Consider the following 18712-nt stretch of genomic DNA (forward strand, 5'->3'; position numbering starts at 1 on the left):
GGTTGCTAGGGCGGTTGCTAGGGTACCCAGGGTGGTTGCTAGGGTAATCGGGGCGGTTGCTAGGTTGTTGCTATGTGGTTGCTAGGGTACCTGGGGTGGTTGCTAGGGCGGTTGCTAGGGTCCCCATGATGGTTGCTAGGGCGGTTGCTAGGGTACTCAGGGTGGTTGCTAGGGTAATTGGGGTGGTTGCTGGGGTGTTGCTATGTGGTTGCTAGGGTACCCGGGGTGGTTGCTAGGGCGGTTGCTAGGGTCCCCATGATGGTTGCTAGGGCCGTTGCTAGGGCACCCAGGGTGGTTGCTAGGGTAATTGGGGCGGTTGCTAGGGTGTTGCTATGTGGTTGCTAGGGTACCCGGAGTGGTTGCTAGGCAGTTGCTATGGTAACCAGGGTGGTTGTTATGATGTTACTAGGTGGTTGGTAGTTGTCACAGATGGTCACTATGTACAGTATTGTTCAAAATAATAGCAGTACAATGTGACTAACCAGAATAATCAAGGTTTTTAGTATATTTTTTTATTGCTACGTGGCAAACAAGTTACCAGTAGGTTCAGTAGATTCTCAGAAAACAAACAAGACCCAGCATTCATGATATGCACGCTCTTAAGGCTGTGCAATTGGGCAATTAGTTGAAAGGGGTGTGTTCAAAAAAATAGCAGTGTCTACCTTTGACTGTACAAACTCAAAACTATTTTGTACAAACATTTTTTTTTTCTGGGATTTAGCAATCCTGTGAATCACTAAACTAATATTTAGTTGTATGACCACAGTTTTTTAAAACTGCTTGACATCTGTGTGGCATGGAGTCAACCAACTTGTGGCACCTCTCAGCTGTTATTCCACTCCATGATTCTTTAACAACATTCCACAATTCATTCACATTTCTTGGTTTTGCTTCAGAAACAGCATTTTTGATATCACCCCACAAGTTCTCAATTGGATTAAGGTCTGGAGATTGGGCTGGCCACTCCATAACATTAATTTTGTTGGTTTGGAACCAAGACTTTGCCCGTTTACTAGTGTGTTTTGGGTCATTGTCTTGTTGAAACAACCATTTCAAGGGCATTTCCTCTTCAGCATAGGTCAACATGACCTCTTCAAGTATTTTAACATATGCAAACTGATCCATGATCCCTGGTATGCGATAAATAGGCCCAACACCATAGTAGGAGAAACATGCCCATATCATGATGCTTGCACCTCCATGCTTCACTGTCTTCACTGTGTACTGTGGCTTGAATTCAGAGTTTGGGGGTCGTCTCACAAACTGCCTGTGGCCCTTGGACCCACAAAGAACAATTTTACTCTCATCAGTCCACAAAATGTTCCTCCATTTCTCTTTAGGCCAGTTGATGTGTTCTTTGGCAAATTGTAACCTCTTCTGCACATGCCTTTTTTTTAACAGAGGGACTTTGCGGGGGATTCTTGAAAATAGATTAGCTTCACACAGACGTCTTCTAACTGTCACAGTACTTACAGGTAACTCCAGACTGTCTTTGATTATCCTGGAGGTGATCATTGGCTGAGCCTTAGCCATTCTGGTTATTCTTCTATCCATTTTGATGGTTGTCTTCCGTTTTCTTCCACGTCTCTCTGGTTTTGCTCTCCATTTTAAGGCATTGGAGATCATTTTAGCTGAACAGCCTATCATTTTTTGCACCTCTTTATAGGTTTTCCCCTCTCTAATCAACTTTTTAATCAAAGTACGCTGTTCTTCTGAACAATGTCTTGAACGACCCATTTTCCTCAGCTTTCAAATGCATGTTCAACAAGTGTTGGCTTCATCCTTAAATAGGGGCCACCTGATTCACACCTGTTTCTTCACAAAATTGATGACCTCAGTGATTGAATGCCACACTGCTATTTTTTTGAACACACCCCTTTCAACTAATTCAACTAATTGCCCAATTGCACAGCCTTACGAGCGTGCATATCATGAATGCTGGGTCTCATTTGTTTTCTGAGAATCTACTGAACCTACTGGTAACTTGTTTGCCACGTAGCAATAAAAAAATATACGAAAAACCTTGATTATTCTGGTTAGTCACATTGTACTGCTATTATTTTGAACAATACTGTAGTTATTATAGAGTTCTTAGCCCATTTGAGCACTTAGCTAATCACTATTAGCATGTAGCTAATCACTGCTAGCATGACTAGCATGTTGGAAGTCCAGTGTGCTAGCATGAGTCAAAAAATCCAACCGCCATGTCTGTACGATGTTCTGATGCAGAGATATAGGTCGTGCAAAACGGTTGCTAGGGTACTCCGTTTGGTTGCTATGGAGTGGCCTGGCAGCTGCCAATGGTGATACTCCAAAGGCTGCTCGCCAATATAAACCAACCCCCATGCCTCTACGATGTTCTGATGCGGAGATATAGATCTTGCAAAACGGTTGCTAGGGTACTGTGTTTGGTTGCTAGGGAGTGGCCTGGCAGCTGCCAATGATGATACTCCAATGGTTGCTTGCTAATATAAACCAACCCCCATGCTTCTATGTCTTTCAGATGTTAAGATATCTCTCTATACTTTGGGTTGCTAGGTAGCTCCTAATGGTTGCTAGGGCGTGGCTAGGTTGTCTTGAAGGAGATACATGATTGGCCGTTTGCTGCCCGAGTCAAACGAGCCCACCCTCATGTTTCTATGACACTTCTATCCAAAGTTATTCATTTGATCTTTTTCAATGGAAGTCTATGGAGCTTGTTGCTATGGTGCTCTATATGGTTGCTAGGGCGTGGCTTGATAGATTCACAGTGATCCTGAGAGACTGATTGGTTGCCTGATTCAAATGAGCCCACCCCCTTGTCTCTATGACACTGTGATCCATAGTTATGTTCAATGCAATATCCCTTTGTAATGTCCCATAGCAGGAAAAGTCCTCCCTATACTTTGTATTAGGGGCAATTTTGGGGGGCTCTTGCGCCCCAGGGGTACAACTTATACCCCACTGTGGGGTATGTTCTCGCCCAGCCTGATAGCCTCTCCAAATGTGGAGATTCACGTGTTTCTGCGAAATTCTCTCTCGGAGCTACGATCCGTCAAAGTTGGCCGCAATGCATTGTCTATGCGATTTTTCGCCCGTTTTTTCGCCCGGTGTACGAACATCGTACGCCCGATCGCTTATAAAAGTCATAGCACACCATTCCCGATTAGGCCGCACGATTTGACGCCTGTTTCGTTGGTCTGTGACAAAAACTGCGGGACTAGTTACGCGCCGAAATTTGTACGGATCTAGTATAATAATAATAATAATAAGTATGTGAGATAATAATAGTAGTGCCTTGCCTCCGGCAAGCACCACTAACTAGAAGGTACATTTCCTGAAGAAAATGTGAGTGGTGCTTGCAGTGGCAAAACTCGCCCCTCTGTTGCTAGGCTGTTGCAATGAGGTTGCTACGGTGGTTGCTAAGGTACCCTGGGTGGTTGCTAGGGCGGTTGCTAGGGTCCCCATGATGGTTGCTAGGGCCGTTGCTAAGGTACCCAGGGTGGTTGCTAGGGTAATCGGGATGGTTGCTAGGGTGTTGCTATGTGGTTGCTAGGGTACCCGGGGTGGTTGCTAGGGCGGTTGCTAGGGTCCCCATGATGGTTGCTAGGGCGGTTGCTAGGCTACCCAGGGTGGTTGCTAGGGTAATCGGGGCGGTTGCTATGGTGTTGCTATGTGGTTGCTAGGGTACCCGGGGTGGTTGCTAGGGCGGTTGCTAGGGTCCCCATGATGATTGCTAGGGCCGTTGCTAAGGTACCCAGGGTGGTTGCTAGGGTAATCGGGGTGGTTGCTAGGGTGTTGCTATGCGGTTGCTAGGGTACCCGGGGTGGTTGCTAGGGTGGTTGCTAGGGTCCCCATGATGGTTGCTAGGGCCGTTGCTAAGGTACCCAGGGTGGTTGCTAGGGTAATCGGGGCGGTTGCTAGGGTGTTGCTATGTGGTTGCTAGGGTACCCGGGGCGGTTGCTAGGGCGGTTGCTATGGTAACCTGGGTGGTTGCTAGGCAGTTGCTACGGTACTTGGGGGGGTTGCTAAGGTGTTGCTAGGCGGTTGCTAGGGTGTTTTGGCTGGTTGCTAGGCAGTTGCTATGGTCTCCTGGGTGGTTGCTATGATGTTACTAGGTGGTTGGTAGTTGTCACAGATGGTCACTATGTAGTTATTATAGAGTTCTTAGCCCATTTGAGCACTTAGCTAATCACTATTAGCATGTAGCTAATCACTGCTAGCATGACTAGCATGTTGGAAGTCCAGTGTGCTAGCATGAGTCAAAAAATCCAACCGCCATGTCTGTGCGATGTTCTGATGCAGAGATATAGGTCGTGCAAAACGGTTGCTAGGGTACTCCATTTGGTTGCTATGGAGTGGCTTGGCAACTGCCAATGATGATACTCTAAAGGCTGCTCGTCAATATAAACCAACCCCCATGCCTCTACGATGTTCTGATGCAGAGATATAGATCTTGCAAAACGGTTGCTAGGGTACTGTGTTTGGTTGCTAGGGAGTGGCCTGGCAGCTGCCAATGATGATACTCCATTGGTTGCTTGCTAATATAAACCAACCCCCATGCTTCTATGTCTTTCAGATGTTAAGATATCTATCTTTGGATTTTGGTTGCTAGGTAGCTCTTAATGGTTGCTAGGGCGTGGCTAGGTTGTCATGAAGGAGATACATGATTGGCCGTTTGCTGCCCGAGTCAAACGAGCCCACCCTCATGTTTCTATGACACTTCTATCCAAAGTTATTCATTTGATCTTTTTCAATGGAAGTCTATGGGGCTTGTTGCTATGGCGCTCTATATGGTTGCTAGGGCGTGGCTTGATAGATTCAGAGTGATCCTGAGAGACTGATTGGTTGCCTGATTAAAATGAGCCCACCCCCTTGTCTCTATGACATTGTGATCCAGAGTTATGTTCAATACAAAATCTCTATGTAATGTCCCATAGCAGGAAAAGTCCTCCCTATACTTTGTATTAGGGCCATTTTTGGGGGGCTCTCGCGCCCCAGGGGTACAACTTATACCCCAATGCGGGGTATGTTCTGGCACAGGCTGATAGCCTCTCCAGATGTGGTGATTCACGTGTTTCTGCGAAATTCTCTCTCGGAGCTACGATCCGTCAAAGTTGGCCCCAATGCATTGTCTATGGGATTTTTCGCCCGTTTTTTCGCCCGGTGTACGAACATCGTACGCCCGATCGCTTATAAAAGTCATAGCACACCATTCCCGATTAGGCCGCACGATTTGACGCCTGTTTCGTTGGTCTGTGACAAAAACTGCGGGACTAGTTACGCGCCGAAATTTGTACGGATCTAGAAGAAGAAGAAGAAGAATAACTAGAAGGTACATTTCCTGAAGAAAATGTGAGTGGTGCTTGCAGTGGCAAAACTCGCCCCTCTGTTGCTAGGGTGTGGTTGCTAGGGTACCAGGGGTGGTTGCTAGGGCGGTTGCTAGGGTCCCTATGATGGTTGCTAGGGCCGTTGCTAGGGTACCCAGGGTGGTTGCTAGGGTAATCGGGGTGGTTGCTAGGGTGTTGCTATGTGGTTGCTAGGGTACCAGGGGTGGTTGCTAGGGTCCCCATGATGGTTGCTAGGGCCGTTTCTAGGGTACTCAGGGTGGTTGCTAGGGTAATCGGGGCAGTTGCTAGGGTGTTGCTATGCGGTTGCTAGGGTACCCGGGGTGGTTGCTAGGGTCCCCATGATGGTTGCTAGGGCCGTTGCTAAGGTACCCAGGGTGGTTGCTAGGGTAATTGGGGTGGTTGCTAGGGTGTTGCTATGTGGTTGCTAGGGTACCCGGGGTGGTTGCTAGGGCGGTTGCTAGGGTCCCCATGATGGTTGCTAGGGCCGTTGCTAAGGTACCCAGGGTGGTTGCTAGGGTAATTGGGGCGGTTGCTAGGGTGTTTCGGCTGGTTGCTAGGCAGTTGCTATGGTCTCCTGGGTGGTTGCTATGATGTTACTAGGTGGTTGGTAGTTGTCACAGATGGTCACTATGTAGTTATTATAGAGTTCTTAGCCCATTTGAGCACTTAGCTAATCACTATTAGCATGTAGCTAATCACTGCTAGCATGACTAGCATGTTGGAAGTCCAGTGTGCTAGCATGAGTCAAAAAATCCAACCGCCATGTCTGTACGATGTTCTGATGCAGAGATATAGGTCGTGCAAAACGGTTGCTAGGGTACTCCATTTGGTTGCTATGGAGTGGCTTGGCAGCTGCCTATGTTGATACTCCAATGGTTGCTTGCTAATATAAACCAACCCCCATGCCTCTACGATGTTCTGATGCAGAGATATAGATCTTGCAAAACGGTTGCTAGGGTACTGTGTTTGGTTGCTAGGGAGTGGCCTGGCAGCTGCCAATGGTGATACTCCATTGGTTGCTTGCTAATATAAACCAACCCCCATGCTTCTATGTCTTTCAGATGTTAAGATATCTCTCTATACTTTGGGTTGCTAGGTAGCTCTTAATGGTTGCTAGGGCGTGACTAGGTTGTTTTCAAGGAGATACATGATTGGCAGTTTGCTGCCCGAGTCAAACGAGCCCACCCTCATGTTTCTATGACACTTCTATCCAATGTTATTCATTTTATCTTTTTCAATGGAAGTCTATGGGGCTTGTTGCTATGGCGCTCTATATGGTTGCTAGGGCGTGGCTTGATAACTTCATAGTGATCCTGAGAGACTGATTGGTTGCCTGATTAATATGAGCCCACCCCCTTGTCTCTATGACACTGTAATCCAGAGTTATGTTCAATGCAAAATCCCTATGTAATTTCCCATAGTAGCCCTCCCTATACTTTGTATTAGGGGCAAATTTGGGGGGCTCTAGCCCCCCAGGGGTACAACTTATACCCCAATGCGGGGTGTGTTCTGGCACAGGCTGATAGCCTCTCCAGATGTGGTGATTCACGTGTTTCTGTGAAATTCTCTCTCGGAGCTACGATCCGTCAAACTTGGCCGCAATGCATTGTCTATGGGATTTTTCGCCCGGTGTACGAACATCGTACGCCCGATCGCTTATAAAAGTCATAGCACACCATTCCCGTATAGGCCGCACGATTTGACGCCTGTTTCGTTGGTCTGTGATGAAAACTGCGGGACTAGTTACGCGCCGAAAATCGTACGGAAGAAGTAAGAATAATAATAATAAGTATGTGAGATAATAATAGTGATGCATTGCCTCCGGCATGCTTGCAGTGGCAAAACTCGGCGCCCTGTAGCCACCCATGATGCCTGTGTGATGTTTTGAAGCAGAGATAGAAGGATTTATATTGCTACATGGTTGCTAGGGTGCTCTATATGGTTGCTATGGTGTGACTATATAGTTTATGGGGTGATATTTAAAGTTTATTTACCAGCCTGAATGCAAAAAGCCCAAGCCAGTATTTCTATATAGTTATTTGGCTGAGATAGAGCTTTTAAATGTAGTTAAACAGTTGCTAGGGTGCTAAAATTGGTTGCTAGGGCATGGATATGAAGTTGTTATGTCACTACTTATGGACTGCTTGATAGGCCGAGTCAAAAGAGCCCTCTCCCAAGCCTCTATGACTTTCTGATCCAAAGATATGATGTCAGATAGTTTTTCCAATGTTAAGTCAATGGGATATTTTCACACATTTTCTTCGCCCGCTGTACGATTATCGTAAGTCCGATTGCTTAGAAAAGTCATAGCACACCTCTCCTCAATATCCCGCACGATTTGACACCTCATTCATGGGTCTGTGACAAAAAATGCGGGAGGAGTAGCGTGCCAAAGTTTTGTCAAGGCGAATAGTAATAGTAACACTAGAAGGTACATTTCCTGAAGAAAATGTGAGTGGTGCTTGCAGTGGCAAAACTCGCCCCTCTGTTGCTATGGTGTGGTTGGTAGTGTACCCGGGGTGGTTGCTAGGGTCCCTATGATGGTTGCTAGGGCCGTTGCTAGGGTACCCAGGGTGGTTGCTAGGGTAATCGGGGTGGTTGCTAGGGTGTTGCTATTTGGTTGCTAGGGTACCCGGGGTGGTTGCTAGGGCGGTTGCTAGGGTCCCCATGATGGTTGCTAGGGCCGTTGCTAGGGTAGTCAGGGTGGTTGCTAGGGTAATCGGGGCGGTTGCTAGGGTGTTGCTATGTGGTTGCTAGGGTACCCGGGGTGGTTGCTAGGGCGGTTGCTAGGGTCCCCATGATGGTTGCTAGGGCCGTTGCTAGGGCACTCAGGGTGGTTGCTAGGGTAATCGGGGCGGTTGCTAGGGTGTTGCTATGTGGTTGCTAGGGTATCCGGGGTGGTTGCTAGGGCGGTTGCTAGGGTCCCCATGATGGTTGCTAGGGCCGTTGCTAAGGTACCCAGGGTGGTTGCTAGGGTAATCGGGGCGGTTGCTAGGGTGTTGCTATGTGGTTGCTAGGGTACCCGGGGTGGTTGCTAGGCAGTTGCTATGGTCTCCTGGGTGGTTGCTATGATGTTACTAGGTGGTTGGTAGTTGTCACAGATGGTCACTATGTAGTTATTATAGAGTTCTTAGCCCATTTGAGCACTTAGCTAATCACTATTAGCATGTAGCTAATCACTGCTAGCATGACTAGCATGTTGGAAGTCCAGTGTGCTAGCATGAGTCAAAAAATCCAACCGCCATGTCTGTACGATGTTCTGATGCAGAGACATAGGTCGTGCAAAACGGTTGCTAGGGTACTCCGTTTGGTTGCTATGGAGTGGCTTGGCACCTGCCAATGGTGATACTCCAAAGGCTGCTCGCCAATATAAACCAACCCCCATGCCTCTACGATGTTCTGATGCAGAGATATAGATCTTGCAAAACGGTTGCTAGGGTACTGTGTTTGGTTGCTAGGGAGTGGCCTGGCAACTGCCAATGATGATACTCCGAAGTCTGCTTGCTAGTATGAATGATATAAACCAACCCCCATGCCTTTATGATATTCAGATTTGAAGATATCTCTCTATGCTTTTGGTCGCTAGGGAGGTCCAAATGGTTGCTAGGGCGTGGCTATGAAGTGTTGAAGGTGATTCGTGATTGGCCATTTGGTGCCCCGAGTCAAACGAGCCCACCCTCATGTTTCTATGATACTTCTATCCAAAGTTATTCATTTTATCTTTTTCAATGGAAGTCTATGGAACTTGTTGCTATGGTGCTCTATATGGTTGCTAGGGCGTGGCTTGATAACTTCATAGTGATCCTGAGAGACTGATTGGTTGCCTGATTAATATGAGCCCACCCCCTTATCTCTATGACACTGTAATCCAGAGTTATGTTCAATGCAAAATCCCTATGTAATTTCCTATAGTAGCCCTCCCTATACTTTGTATTAGGGGCAAATTTGGGGGGCTGTTGCGCCCCAGGGGTACAACTTATACCCCAATGCGGGGTATGTTCTCGCACAGGCTGATAGCCTCTCCAAATGTGGTGATTCACGTGTTTCTGTGAAATTCTCTCTCGGAGCTACGATCCGTCAAAGTTGGCCCCAATGCATTGTCTATGGGATTTTTCGCCCGTTTTTTCGCCCGGTGTGCGAACATCGTACGCCCGATCCCTTATAAAAGTCATAGCACACCATTCCCGATTAGGGCGCACGATTTGACGCCTGTTTTGTTGGTCTGTGACGAAAACTGCGGGACTAGTTACGCGCCGAAATTTGTACGGATCTATAATAATTATAAGAATAATAAGTATGTGAGATAATAGTAGTAGTGCTTTGCCTCCGGCAAGCACCACTAACTAGAAGGTACATTTCCTGAAGAAAATGTGAGTGGTGCTTGCAGTGGCAAAACTCGCCCCTCTGTTGCTAAGGTGTGGTTGCTAGGGTACCCGGGGTGGTTGCTAGGGTCCCTATGATGGTTGCTAGGGCCGTTGCTAGGGTACCCAGGGTGGTTGCTAGGGTAATCGGGGTGGTTGCTAGGGTGTTGCTATTTGGTTGCTAGGGTACCCGGGGTGGTTTCTAGGGCGGTTGCTAGGGTCCCCATGATGGTTGCTAGGGCCGTTGCTAGGGTATCCAGGGTGGTTGCTAGGATAATCGGGGGGGTTGCTAGGGTGTTGCTATGTGGTTGCTAGGGTACCCGGGGTGGTTGCTAGGGCAGTTGCTAGGGTCCCCATGATGGTTGCTAGGGCCGTTGCTAGGGTACCCAGAGTGGTTGCTAGGGTAATCGGGGCGGTTGCTAGGGTGTTGCTATGTGGTTGCTAGGGTACCCGGGGTGGTTGCTAGGGCGGTTGCTAGGGTCCCCATGATGGTTGCTAGGGCCGTTGCTAGGGTATCCAGGGTGGTTGCTAGGGTAATCGGGGTGGTTGCTAGGGTGCTGCTATGTGGTTGCTAGGGTACCCGGGGTGGTTGCTAGGGCGGTTGCTATGGTAACCTGGGTGGTTGCTAGGCAGTTGCTACGGTACTTGGGGTGGTTGCTAAGGTGTTGCTAGGCGGTTGCTAGGGTGTTTTGGCTGGTTGCTAGGCAGTTGCTATGGTCTCCTGGGTGGTTGCTATGATGTTACTAGGTGGTTGGTAGTTGTCACAGATGGTCACTATGTAGTTATTATAGAGTTCTTAGCCCATTTGAGCACTTAGCTAATCACTATTAGCATGTAGCTAATCACTGCTAGCATGACTAGCATGTTGGAAGTCCAGTGTGCTAGCATGAGTCAAAAAATCCAACCACCATGTCTGTACGATGTTCTGATGCAGAGATATAGGTCGTGCAAAATGGTTGCTAGGGTACTCCGTTTGGTTGCTATGGAGTGGCTTGGCAGCTGCCAATGGTGATACTCCAAAGGCTGCTCGCCAATATAAACCAACCCCCATGTCTCTACGAGGTTCTAATGCAGAGATATAGATCTTGCAAAACGGTTGCTAGGGTACTATGTTTGGTTGCTAGGGAGTGGCCTGGCAGCTGCCAATGATGATACTCCAATGGTTGCTTGCTAATATAAACCAACCCCCATGCCTTTACGATATTCAGATTTGAAGATATCTCTCTATGCTTTTGGTCGCTAGGGAGGTTCAAATGGTTGCTAGGGCGTGGCTATGAAGTGTTGAAGGTGATTCGTGATTGGCCATTTGCTGCCCGAGTCAAACGAGCCCACCCTCATGTTTCTATGACACTTCTATCCAAAGTTATTCATTTTATATTTTTCAATGGAAGTCTATGGGGCTTGTTGCTATGGTGCTCTATATGGTTGCTAGGGCGTGGCTTGATAGCTTCATAATGATCCTGAGAGTCTGATTGGTTGCCTGATTCAAATGAGCCCACCCCCTTGTCTCTATGACTATGTGATCTATAGTTATGTTCAATGCAAAATCCCTATGTAATTTCCCACAGTAGGAAAAATACATTGTTTCATGGGCGATCCCTCACCATTGGCTTAGCATGGGGCAACTTTGGGGGGCTCTTGCGCCCCAGGGGTACAACTTATACCCCATTGCGGGGTATGATCGCGCACAGCCTGATAGCCTCTCCAAATGTGGTGATTCACATGTTTCAGCGAAATTCTCTCTCGGAGCTACGATCCGTCAAAGTTGGCCGCAATGCATTGTCTATGCGATTTTTCGCCCGTTTTTTCGCCCGGTGTACGAACATCGTACGCCCGATCGCTTATAAAAGTCATAGCACACCATTCCCGACTAGGCCGCAAGATTTGACGCCTGTTTCGTTGGTCTGTGACGAAAACTGCGGGACTAGTTACGCGCCGAAATTTGTACGGAAGAATAATAAGAAGAAGAATAATAAGTATGTGAGATAATAATAGTAGTGCCTTGCCTCCGGCAAGCACCACTAATAAGTATGTGAGATAATAATAGTAGTGCCTTGCCTCCGGCAAGCACCACTAACTAGAAGGTACATTTCCTGAAGAAAATGTGAGTGGTGCTTGCAGTGGCAAAACTCGCCCCTCTGTTGCTAGGGTGTTGCAATGAGGTTGCTAGGGTACATGGGGTGGTTGCTAGGGCGGTTGCTAGGGTACCAAGGATGGTTGCTAGGGCGGTTACTAGGTTACTCAGGGTGGTTGCTAGGGTAATCGGGGTGGTTGCTAGGGTGTTGCTATGTGGTTGCTAGGGTACCCGGGGTGGTTGCTAGGGCGGTTGCTAGGGTCCCCATGATGGTTGCTAGGGCCATTGCTAGGGTACTCAGGGTGGTTGCTAGGATAATCGGGGTGGTTGCTAGGGTGTTGCTATGTGGTTGCTAGGGTACCCGGGGTGGTTGCTAGGGTGGTTGCTAGGGTCCCCATGATGGTTGCTAGGGCCGTTGCTAAGGTACCCAGGGTGGTTGCTAGGATAATCGGGGTGGTTGCTAGGGTGTTGCTATGTGGTTGCTAGGGTACCCGGGGTGGTTGCTAGGGTGGTTGCTAGGGTCCCCATGATGGTTGCTAGGGCCGTTGCTAAGGTACCCAGGGTGGTTGCTAGGGTAATTGGGGCGGTTGCTAGGGTGTTGCTATGTGGTTGCTAGGGTACCCGGGGTGGTTGCTAGGGTGGTTGCTAGGGTCCCCATGATGGTTGCTAGGGCCGTTGCTAAGGTACCCAGGGTGGTTGCTAGGGTAATTGGGGCGGTTGCTAGGGTGTTGCTATGTGGTTGCTAGGGTACCCGGGGTGGTTGCTAGGGCGGTTGCTATGGTAACCTGGGTGGTTGCTAGGCAGTTGCTACGGTACTTGGGGTGGTTGTTAAGGTGTTGCTAGGCGGTTGCTAGGGTGTTTTGGCTGGTTGCTAGGCAGTTGCTATGGTCTCCTGGGTGGTTGCTATGATGTTACTAGGTGGTTGGTAGTTGTCACAGATGGTCACTATGTAGTTATTATAGAGTTCTTAGCCCATTTGAGCACTTAGCTAATCACTATTAGCATGTAGCTAATCACTGCTAGCATGACTAGCATGTTGGAAGTTCAGTGTGCTAGCATGAGTCAAAAAATCCAACCGCCATGTCTGTACGATGTTCTGATGCAGAGATATAGGTCGTGCAAAACGGTTGCTAGGGTACTCCGTTTGGTTGCTATGGAGTGGCCTGGCAGCTGCCAATGATGTTACTCCAAAGTCTGCTTGCTAGTATGAATGATATAAACCAACCCCCATGCCTTTATGATGTTCAGATTTGAAGATATCTCTCTATGCTTTGGGTCGCTAGGGAGCTCCAAATGGTTGCTAGGGCGTGGCTATGAAGTGTTGAAGGTGATTCGTGATTGGCCATTTGCTGCCCCGAGTCAAACGAGCCAACCCTCATGTTTCTATGACACTTCTATCCAAAGTTATTCATTTTATATTTTTCAATGGAAGTCTATGGAGCTTGTTGCTATGGTGCTCTATATGGTTGCTAGGGCGTGGCTTGATAGCTTCATAATGATCCTGAGAGTCTGATTGGTGGCCTGATTAAAATGAGCCCACCCCCTTGTCTCTATGACTATGTGATCCAGAGTTATGTTCAAGGAAAAATCCCTATGTAATTTCCCACAGTAGGAAAAACACATTGTTTCATTGGTGATCCCTCACCATTGGCATAGAATGGGACAACTTTGGGGGGCTCTTGCGCCCCAGGGGTACAACTTTTACCCCATTGCGGGGTATGATCTCGCACAGCCTCATAGCCTCTCCAAATGTGGAGATTCACGTGTTTCTGCGAAATTCTCTCTCGGAGCTACGATCCGTCAAAGTTGGCCGCAATGCATTGTCTATGCGATTTTTCGCCCGTTTTTTCGCCCGGTGTACGAACATCGTACGCCCGATCGCTTATAAAAGTCATAGCACACCATTCCCGACTAGGCCGCACGATTTGACGCCTGTTTCGTTGGTCTGTGACGAAAACTGCGGGACTAGTTACGCGCCGAAATTTGTACGGAAGAATAATAATAAGAAGAATAATAAGTATGTGAGATAATAATAGTGATGCTTTGCCTCCGGCAAGCACCACTAACTAGAAGGTACATTTCCTGAAGAAAATGTGAGTGGTGCTTGCAGTGGCAAAACTCGCCCCTCTGTTGCTAGGGTGTGGTTGCTAGGGTACCAGGGGTGGTTGCTAGGGCGGTTGCTAGGGTCCCTATGATGGTTGCTAGGGCCGTTGCTAGGGTACCCAGGGTGGTTGCTAGGGTAATCGGGGTGGTTGCTAGGGTGTTGCTATGTGGTTGCTAGGGTACCAGGGGTGGTTGCTAGGGTCCCCATGATGGTTGCTAGGGCCGTTTCTAGGGTACTCAGGGTGGTTGCTAGGGTAATCGGGGCAGTTGCTAGGGTGTTGCTATGCGGTTGCTAGGGTACCCGGGGTGGTTGCTAGGGTCCCCATGATGGTTGCTAGGGCCGTTGCTAAGGTACCCAGGGTGGTTGCTAGGGTAATTGGGGTGGTTGCTAGGGTGTTGCTATGTGGTTGCTAGGGTACCCGGGGTGGTTGCTAGGGCGGTTGCTAGGGTCCCCATGATGGTTGCTAGGGCCGTTGCTAAGGTACCCAGGGTGGTTGCTAGGGTAATTGGGGCGGTTGCTAGGGTGTTTCGGCTGGTTGCTAGGCAGTTGCTATGGTCTCCTGGGTGGTTGCTATGATGTTACTAGGTGGTTGGTAGTTGTCACAGATGGTCACTATGTAGTTATTATAGAGTTCTTAGCCCATTTGAGCACTTAGCTAATCACTATTAGCATGTAGCTAATCACTGCTAGCATGACTAGCATGTTGGAAGTCCAGTGTGCTAGCATGAGTCAAAAAATCCAACCGCCATGTCTGTACGATGTTCTGATGCAGAGATATAGGTCGTGCAAAACGGTTGCTAGGGTACTCCATTTGGTTGCTATGGAGTGGCTTGGCAGCTGCCTATGTTGATACTCCAATGGTTGCTTGCTAATATAAACCAACCCCCATGCCTCTACGATGTTCTGATGCAGAGATATAGATCTTGCAAAACGGTTGCTAGGGTACTGTGTTTGGTTGCTAGGGAGTGGCCTGGCAGCTGCCAATGGTGATACTCCATTGGTTGCTTGCTAATATAAACCAACCCCCATGCTTCTATGTCTTTCAGATGTTAAGATATCTCTCTATACTTTGGGTTGCTAGGTAGCTCTTAATGGTTGCTAGGGCGTGACTAGGTTGTTTTCAAGGAGATACATGATTGGCAGTTTGCTGCCCGAGTCAAACGAGCCCACCCTCATGTTTCTATGACACTTCTATCCAATGTTATTCATTTTATCTTTTTCAATGGAAGTCTATGGGGCTTGTTGCTATGGCGCTCTATATGGTTGCTAGGGCGTGGCTTGATAACTTCATAGTGATCCTGAGAGACTGATTGGTTGCCTGATTAATATGAGCCCACCCCCTTGTCTCTATGACACTGTAATCCAGAGTTATGTTCAATGCAAAATCCCTATGTAATTTCCCATAGTAGCCCTCCCTATACTTTGTATTAGGGGCAAATTTGGGGGGCTCTAGCCCCCCAGGGGTACAACTTATACCCCAATGCGGGGTGTGTTCTGGCACAGGCTGATAGCCTCTCCAGATGTGGTGATTCACGTGTTTCTGTGAAATTCTCTCTCGGAGCTACGATCCGTCAAACTTGGCCGCAATGCATTGTCTATGGGATTTTTCGCCCGGTGTACGAACATCGTACGCCCGATCGCTTATAAAAGTCATAGCACACCATTCCCGTATAGGCCGCACGATTTGACGCCTGTTTCGTTGGTCTGTGATGAAAACTGCGGGACTAGTTACGCGCCGAAAATCGTACGGAAGAAGTAAGAATAATAATAATAAGTATGTGAGATAATAATAGTGATGCATTGCCTCCGGCATGCTTGCAGTGGCAAAACTCGGCGCCCTGTAGCCACCCATGATGCCTGTGTGATGTTTTGAAGCAGAGATAGAAGGATTTATATTGCTACATGGTTGCTAGGGTGCTCTATATGGTTGCTATGGTGTGACTATATAGTTTATGGGGTGATATTTAAAGTTTATTTACCAGCCTGAATGCAAAAAGCCCAAGCCAGTATTTCTATATAGTTATTTGGCTGAGATAGAGCTTTTAAATGTAGTTAAACAGTTGCTAGGGTGCTAAAATTGGTTGCTAGGGCATGGATATGAAGTTGTTATGTCACTACTTATGGACTGCTTGATAGGCCGAGTCAAAAGAGCCCTCTCCCAAGCCTCTATGACTTTCTGATCCAAAGATATGATGTCAGATAGTTTTTCCAATGTTAAGTCAATGGGATATTTTCACACATTTTCTTCGCCCGCTGTACGATTATCGTAAGTCCGATTGCTTAGAAAAGTCATAGCACACCTCTCCTCAATATCCCGCACGATTTGACACCTCATTCATGGGTCTGTGACAAAAAATGCGGGAGGAGTAGCGTGCCAAAGTTTTGTCAAGGCGAATAGTAATAGTAACACTAGAAGGTACATTTCCTGAAGAAAATGTGAGTGGTGCTTGCAGTGGCAAAACTCGCCCCTCTGTTGCTATGGTGTGGTTGGTAGTGTACCCGGGGTGGTTGCTAGGGTCCCTATGATGGTTGCTAGGGCCGTTGCTAGGGTACCCAGGGTGGTTGCTAGGGTAATCGGGGTGGTTGCTAGGGTGTTGCTATTTGGTTGCTAGGGTACCCGGGGTGGTTGCTAGGGCGGTTGCTAGGGTCCCCATGATGGTTGCTAGGGCCGTTGCTAGGGTAGTCAGGGTGGTTGCTAGGGTAATCGGGGCGGTTGCTAGGGTGTTGCTATGTGGTTGCTAGGGTACCCGGGGTGGTTGCTAGGGCGGTTGCTAGGGTCCCCATGATGGTTGCTAGGGCCGTTGCTAGGGCACTCAGGGTGGTTGCTAGGGTAATCGGGGCGGTTGCTAGGGTGTTGCTATGTGGTTGCTAGGGTATCCGGGGTGGTTGCTAGGGCGGTTGCTAGGGTCCCCATGATGGTTGCTAGGGCCGTTGCTAAGGTACCCAGGGTGGTTGCTAGGGTAATCGGGGCGGTTGCTAGGGTGTTGCTATGTGGTTGCTAGGGTACCCGGGGTGGTTGCTAGGGCGGTTGCTATGGTAGCCTGGGTGGTTGCTAGGCAGTTGCTATGGTACTTGGGGTGGTTGCTAAGGTGTTGCTAGGCGGTTGCTAGGGTGTTTTGGCTGGTTGCTAGGCAGTTGCTATGGTCTCCTGGGTGGTTGCTATGATGTTACTAGGTGGTTGGTAGTTGTCACAGATGGTCACTATGTAGTTATTATAGAGTTCTTAGCCCATTTGAGCACTTAGCTAATCACTATTAGCATGTAGCTAATCACTGCTAGCATGACTAGCATGTTGGAAGTCCAGTGTGCTAGCATGAGTCAAAAAATCCAACCGCCATGTCTGTGCGATGTTCTGATGCAGAGATATAGGTCGTGCAAAACGGTTGCTAGGGTACTCCGTTTGGTTGCTATGGAGTGGCTTGACAGCTGCCAATGGTGATACTCCAAAGGCTGCTCGCCAATATAAACCAACCCCCATGTCTGTACAATGTTCTGATGCAGAAATATAGATAATGCAAAATGGTTGCTAGGGTGCTGTGTTTGGTTGCTATGGAGTGGCCTAACAGCTGCCAATGATGATAATCCAAAGTCTGCTTGCTAATATAAACCAATCCCCATGCCTCTACGATGTTCTGATGCATAGATATAGATCTTGCAAAACGGTTGCTAGGGTACTGTGTTTGGTTGCTAGGGAGTGGCCTGGCAGCTGCCAATGATGATACTCCAATGGTTGCTTGCTAATATAAACCAACCCCCATGCTTCTATGTCTTTCAGATGTTAAGATATCTATCTTTGGATTTTTGTTGCTAGGTAGCTCTTAATGGTTGCTAGGGCGTGGCTAGGTTGTCTTGAAGGAGATACATGATTGGCCGTTTGCTGCCCGAGTCAAACGAGCCCACCCTCATGTTTCTATGACACTTCTATCCAAAGTTATTCATTTGATCTTTTTCAATGGAAGTCTATGGGGCTTGTTGCTATGGCGCTCTATATGGTTGCTAGGGCGTGGCTTGATAGATTCATAATGATCCTGAGAGTCTGATTGGTTGCCTGATTCAAATGAGCCCACCCCCTTGTCTCTATGACACTGTGATCCATAGTTATGTTCAATGCAAAATCCCTATGTAATTTCCCACAGTATGAAAAACACATTGTTTCATGGGCGATCCCTCCCCATTGGCTTAGTATGGGGCAACTTTGGGGGGCTCTTGCGCCCCAGGGGTACAACTTATACCCCATTGCGGGGTATGATCGCGCACAGCCTGATAGCCTCTCCAAATGTGGTGATTCACATGTTTCTGCGAAATTCTCTCTCGGAGCTACGATCCGTCAAAGTTGGCCGTAATGCATTGTCTATGCGATTTTTCGCCCGTTTTTTCGCCCGGTGTACGAACATCGTACGCCCGATCGCTTATAAAAGTCATAGCACACCATTCCCGAATAGGCCGCACGATTTGACGCCTGTTTCGTTGGTCTGTGTCAAAAACTGCGGGACAAGTTACGCGCCAAAGTTTTGGCGGAAGAAGAATAAGAATAACTAGAAGGTACATTTCCTGAAGAAAATGTGAGTGGTGCTTGCAGTGGCAAAACTCGGCGCCCTGTAGCCACCCATGATGCCTGTGTGATGTTTTGAAGCAGAGAAAGAAGGATTTATATTGCTACATGGTTGCTAGGGTGCTCTATATGGTTGCTATGGTGTGACTATATAGTTTATGGGGTGATATTTAAAGATTAAATATCACCCCATAGTTATTTTTGCTGAGATACAGCTTTTAAATGTAGTTAAACAGTTGCTAGGGGGCTAAAATTGGTTGCTAGGGCATGGATATGAAGTTGTTATGTCAC

At 47.9% G+C, this 18712-nt stretch overlaps 1 long non-coding RNA gene across 10 annotated transcripts in view; it reads left to right on the forward strand.

Annotated features, from left to right (window-relative positions):
- The window catches only part of LOC127958090 (uncharacterized), a 90127-nt gene extending 76774 nt beyond the window's left edge, over positions 1 to 13353 (forward strand). For 2 of the 10 annotated variants that reach the window (XR_008153967.1, XR_008153958.1), the window contains exons 4-6: positions 2318 to 2457; positions 8827 to 8920; positions 13053 to 13351. This is a non-coding gene — a long non-coding RNA (uncharacterized LOC127958090). Of the gene's footprint in view, positions 1 to 2317; positions 2458 to 8826; positions 8921 to 13052 lie in introns of all 10 variants that reach the window. The other 8 variants (XR_008153961.1, XR_008153960.1, XR_008153963.1 and 5 more) reach the window with 6 other exon arrangements.
- The last annotated feature ends 5359 nt before the right edge of the window (positions 13354 to 18712 follow it).

This window comes from Carassius gibelio, chromosome B5 (genome assembly GCF_023724105.1).
Source record: "Carassius gibelio isolate Cgi1373 ecotype wild population from Czech Republic chromosome B5, carGib1.2-hapl.c, whole genome shotgun sequence".
Lineage (NCBI taxonomy): Eukaryota > Metazoa > Chordata > Actinopteri > Cypriniformes > Cyprinidae > Carassius > Carassius gibelio.